The 6,165-nt window shown below is 38.6% G+C and overlaps 1 non-coding gene across 1 annotated transcript; it reads left to right on the top strand.

Moving 5' to 3' along the window:
- The first annotated feature begins 1,690 nt into the window (after positions 1–1,690).
- LOC145096466 (small nucleolar RNA R71) lies at positions 1,691–1,797 on the top strand. The gene has a single exon (XR_013703873.1). It is a non-coding gene; the product is annotated as a small nucleolar RNA R71 (small nucleolar RNA).
- The last annotated feature ends 4,368 nt before the right edge of the window (positions 1,798–6,165 follow it).

The raw sequence follows: 6,165 nt of genomic DNA, 5'->3' as shown, positions 1-6,165 counted from the left end.
CATCCCATTCCTCCATTAACTCTTCCAACATGTCAACCGAAAATGTTGTGTCATCGTTATTCCTTGGATGTTTCATGGCTTGATCAACCCCAAAAGTGACTGATTCGTCTCCTACCCGAAGGGTAAGTTAGAATCTCGAATGTCAACTATAGCATTTGCGGTGTTAAGAAAAGGTCTTCCAAGTATTATCGGGACTTGAGGATCTGCTTCCATGTCTAAAACTATAAATTCCGCGGGAAACACGAACTTATCAACCTTCACCAATAGATCTTCACATATTCCTCTCGGGAATGTGACTGTTTTAATTTCTAGGTGAATCGCCATTCAAATTGGCCTTGGCTCCGGAAGATCTAATTTCTTGAAAAATGAGTATGGCATGAGATTTACACTTGCCCCTGAATCAGCCAATGCATAAATGGTAGCTAAGTTTCCAAATTGGCAAGGTAATGTTCAGCTTCCTGGGTCACCTTTCTTCTTAGGTAGTTTATTCAACATCGCAGTTGAACAATTCTCATTTAGGACCACTTTCTTCACCTCTTCCATCTTCTTTCTATTATTTAGAAGCTCCTTGAGGAAATTGGCGTATTTCGGCATTTGTGCAACTGCTTCTATGAATGGCATATTAATCTGGAGAGCCTTTATGTGTTCCGGAAACTTCTGGTAGTCAACTTCATTTTTTTCTTGTCTAGCTCGAGCCGGAAAGGGAAGTGGAGGCTGATATGGCTTAATAGGAGGTTGGCTTATATGTTCAGGTGGGGGTCTCATCGAGTAGTTAACATAAACTCGGCGAGTCGGGTCTGGATTCTGTGATTCTTAATGTTCTTCTTTATCCCCTTGCACCAGTTTAGGATCTTCTTGCTGAATAGGGGTCAGAGGAGTTATAATCTTCCCACTCCGAGTTGTCACAATATTTATACGTGCACCTTTCGGGTTACTTTCTGTATTACTAGGAAGTGCATCCGATCTTCTCTCATTCACTTGTTGTGCAAGTTTCCCCAGCTGCTTTTCTATGTTGACAATAGATGCTTGTTGATTCCTAAGCAAGGCTTGTTGATCTTTCATCATAAGTTGGTGTTCTCTCAACATATTTTGTTGATCTTTAAGTGTAGCATCGGTATCATTGTGTCTTTTCTTGGATGCGGCCACGAATCTTGTAAGCATGTCTTCCAAATCTGATTTCTTTTCATGTACCGGTTCCTCCTTTTGATAATAGGCTCTCTCCTTTTGCTTATACTTTTCCTCCCTTGTCTTTTTGTACTCATCATATGGTAGCCATTCTTTCTTTGGTTTTCGCCAATTATCATCAAACCTATCACCACTTGAATAACACACTTGTACCTTCCGGTTCCCATTCTCATCAAGATCACAATCTTTTGTAAGGTGGGGCCCTCTACAGTTTTCACATCCCACTCTAATAGCATGGATGGATTGGTCCATCTTAGTCATTATTCGGTCCATGCTTTCCAATTTTGCCATCATTTATGCCATGTCATCGGTGATAGAATTCACCGCCCCTCGAGTCAACTCATTCCTTCGGTTATGATATTCTCCAGAGTGCTTAGAGAATTCTTCAATTAGTTCTTTGATCACCGGGAGTTCCTTCTTTGTGAGAGGTCCTTGCGAATCAAGGAGTTGCCTAGTTGTTACATTGACTGCATCATAGAAAATGGAGACTTCTTGTTGACTGTTTAGATCATGATGTGGGCAGTTCCTTAGTAGGCCCTTGTATCTCTCCCAAGCCTCATAAAGTGACTCTCTAACTTGTTGTTCAAAGTTGGCTATGACTTTCTTCGAATTGGCTATCTTCGAAGGAGGGCAAAACTGGTCAATAAATTCTTCTTTCATCTTAGCCCATGTGGTGATGGATCAGGGAGGGAGTGATTTTAGCCAATCTTTCACAGCTCCCTTGAATGTGACTAGAAGCATATGAAGTAAAACGGTTTCGCGAGGTACATTTGGAACATTAAAGTAGTCGGCCACATCGTTGACCTTTGCCAAATGTTTGTATGTGTCCTCGTGATATTTTCCATAGAAGGGGATTTCCTTAAGTTTTGCAAGTATGTGGCCTTTGTGTTCGAAAGTAGCTGTCGTAGGAATCATGGGTTGCACAAGTCATGGTCCGGTATCATTACGTATCCTCTTCTTCCATTCATCCATAGGAACTTCATCGATGTTAGCCATAGTGTTAGCGAGTTCGTCTTCAAAATCGCTTCCTTCTTCGGATTCGGTTTCTTCCCTTTCGGTTTCGTACTCGGTGTCCTCCTTCTTCGGGTCTTCGTCTGCCACTGAAGAGAAGCTGGATTCTCCTACTTTCTTGCCCTTTTTCTTACTAAAAGCAGCTTTTAGATTCTTCAATGGTGAATTCTTTGATGTAGCGGTTTCTCCTATGTTCTTGCCTTTGTTTTTCCTCAAGGTTGCTTCCAGGTCTTTAAGCGGTGGAATCAAAGGTGTACCTCCTCCCCTAGTCATAAACGAACTGCAAACAAAACAAAAAACGTGCGTAAAAAGAACAAAAAATAAAATAAAAACGAAATTGAGTTTCAGCGATGGACTCGTCGAGTAGCTCCGATTGCACTCGGCGAGTTCAAGGCTAAAACTGAAAAAAAAAAAAAAAAAAAAAAAAAAAAAAAAAAAAAAAAACAAATTAGATAAAATTAAAACTAAACCTAATACCTAGACTACTAAAGCAGTAACTTTGTGCAAGATTAATTTCACACAAAGGATCGATAAAACTATAAATTAGAATTAATTTTTTAACCGTTCCCCGGCAACGGCACCAAAAACTTGATGTGTGTTAAACTAACTAGTTTATCCTACTTTTAATTTATGAATTTCACACACTAAAGGCAGTGGACTTGTCAATTGATAATATGAATTAGCAAGTAGTGTATCGAACTCAGGGAACGAAAATTAATCTAACTACTAGAATTATCTAAAACAATTAGTAAAATAGAGGGGTTTTCTCTAGTTTTGCAAGACTAGAAACTTAACTAATCAACTAACAACTGGAAACACGTAAATACCAAGTAAATTCATTGATCAAAAGGGTTTATGTTTAGGTTCAACTTATTTACTCTTATGGTTAATTTTTATGGTAATGTAATGGATTAATTGTTAATAGCTACCGACTAAAGTGATTAGATTCACATTCATTATTACCGATCCTTAGAAAATAAATTAATTTAAGCAGTGATCAAGTGATTAAACTAATAAATTCCCTAGTTTAATTATTCAGGTTAAATAAGACTTGTAATTAGCTAATTAAATTGGTGATTCAATTAACCTCTTGATGTTGATGTATCACACAAGCGCACACATTCATTTACCCATTCTCTAGTTAATCCTAGTTTCATATTCACTATTCCTAGGCATATAGCAATGTGTTCACATAAATCATATGAGATAAGCAATTAAGAGATGTTCATGCAACTTAATTACATATCAATTAACAGAAAATAGTTATCGTTAATGCATAAGGGTCTTTAACAAGCTTAATTTAACAAGATTCACCACATAACAATTAAACAAAATAGTAAATTAATCCATAGGAGCAAAATTGTCTACCCTAAACAGAAACTAACGAAATTAGTTCATAATTACAGTTGATAAAAACCTAAAAACAAATTCAACCAAGCTAGACATAGTTCTCTTCAAAGATAAAGTGGAAAATTAAACCTAAGTTGCCTTATTCTTCTTAGAATCGAGGATTAGGGTTCTTCTCACGTTCTTCAGATCTCCAGCAGTATCCTTAGTAACCAAGTAAGCTTCCCAAAAGCCAGAGAGAGATTCAATTCGGGTTTTTTGCTTCTATTTATAGATTTCTCAAAACAGGGGCTACTCGTCGAGTAGACAACCGACTCGTCGAGTCCCCTTGAAGAATCTGTATATGGCAAGGACTTTACGTATTGCTTCGCAAATCTTCATATGTACTTGTCGAGTAGACATCCCTACTCACCGAGTAGCTTAAGGATTTAGCATTTTTCTTCTTTCTTTAGTTCCCGAGCTTTCGGTCGTATCTCCTGCTTCCTTTTACCTCCGAGCCTCTCTTTTGAACTGAAAATACAATTTGAACACTATTATGTACCTTTTGTCCATAATATGTAAATAATTAGCTAATAAATAATGAAAATCTATACTAAATATATAGCTAAACCCACCCATGCAGGTATTTATACTATTCTATCTAAAAACTCATCACATTCTAACTCTTGGGTGCTTGACACAGGTTGTGGATTTCACATTTGTTCTGATTTGCAGGGCCTAAAAAGAAGTAAGGATGTGGAGCACGGGAAGATAAACTTGATCATGGGGAATATGAAGGTTTCACATATCACCAAGATTGGAGTTTACTATTCATTGCTTAGTACTGGGTTAGGAATAGATTTGAATAATTGTTTCTACTCATCTGATATGGTGAGGAATATTATTTTCTTTCATGGTTTGTACAAACAAGGTTTCACATTTTCGTTTGATAATGAAATTGGTGCAATAAATGCTTATTATAATGGTGTTTTTTTATTTTAAAGCATTACCTTAAAATGGTGTATATGAAACAGTGAATGTTGTAGACAACTTAAAAACTGATGTGTTGCATATCGATTATTCAAATGAATTAGATAAACCATGCTTGCGGCACTGTCGTCTTGGACATGTTAGCAAGAAGTGCATAGGCCAACCGCAAAAGGTTGGAGTTTTGGAGTCATTTGTCTTAAGTTTAGATGACACTTACAAATCTTGCTTACTTGGAAAGATGACTAAATCACCCTTCAATGGTACTTATGAGAGGGTGAGGGTTTGTTCGATCTCATACACACCGATGTGTGTGGGCCCTTCAGAACTGCCATAAGGGATGCTAACCGCTTCTATGTGACTTTTACTGATGATTACAAAAGATATGGCTATGTCTACTTAATCATGCATAAGTCAGAAACCTTTAAGAAATTCAAAGAGTTTAAACAGGAAGTCGATACTCAGCTGGGCAAGAAGATAAAGATGCTCCAATCCGATCGAGGTGGTGAGTATCTTAGTATCGAGTACCTTGACTATCTTAAGGAATGTGGAATTGTTTCACAGTTGACGCCACCTAGGACACCATAGCTTAATGGTGTGGCTGAGAGGCGCAACTAAACCTTGTTGGACATGGCTCGTTCCATGATGAGTCGAGCTTCGTTACGAATATCATTCTGGGGGTATGCCTTAGGGACTGCCACTCATATCGTTAATCTAGTTCCTACCAAGAAGGTTGCGAAAACACCTCACGTGATCTTGACTGGGAAGGCTTCCACATTAAATCAAATCAAGGTTTGGTTTGTGAGGCTTTCGTGAGGCGCGAGACTCACGACAAGCTCGAACCTCAGAGTGAGCGGTGTATTTTCATCGGCTACCCACATAAATCCTTTGGTTATCTCTTCTACAAACCGAGTGACAATGTTGTCTTCGTTGAGAGGAGAGGAGGCTTTCATGAGAAAGAGCTCATAGGCCAACGAGACAATGGGAGGCAAACTGACCTTGAAGAACTTCAAGAGTCAAGCGATGAAGGAGCCACAAACACTAGCGATCAACCTAAGGAGGAAACTCCTATTGAGCCAATTGACAAGTCTGTACCTTTGTGGTGTTCCAGTAGAGTTAGTGTTGCACCTGAGTTCTATGGTTTCCGTATTACTGCAGAAGGTGGTACATTTATCAGTGATAGCACACTGGTAAATTTGGATGAACCTAACAACTACAAGGAAGCCATGGCGGGTCCCGAGTCTGCTAAATGGAAAGAGGCGATGGACAGCGAGATTCAGTCCATGTATAGCAATCAAGTTTGGAACTTGGTTGACAATGTACCAGGTCATAAGACAGTCAGGTGAAAATGGATCTTCAAGAAGAAACCGACATGGATGGGAAAGTACACACATATAAGGCGCAACTAGTTGTGAAGGGCTTTACTCAAACTCCAGGAGTTGATTATGATGAGACCTTCTCAATAATAGTGAAGATTAAGTCTATTAGGGTTATGCTAGCCATTGTTGAATTTCATGATTATGAAATATGGAAAATGGATGTCAAAACCGCTTTCCTTAATGGAAAGTTGGTTGAGGATGTTTACATGAGTCAGCCAGAGGGTTTTGTCAATGCAAAGGACCCTAATAGAGTGTGCAAGCTTGAAAAATCCATTTA

This window comes from Lactuca serriola, chromosome 3 (genome assembly GCF_051521515.1).
Source record: "Lactuca serriola cultivar US96UC23 chromosome 3, Lser_US96UC23_V15, whole genome shotgun sequence".
Classification (NCBI taxonomy): Eukaryota; Viridiplantae; Streptophyta; class Magnoliopsida; order Asterales; family Asteraceae; genus Lactuca; species Lactuca serriola.
This window is presented reverse-complemented; position numbering and strand designations above follow the sequence as displayed.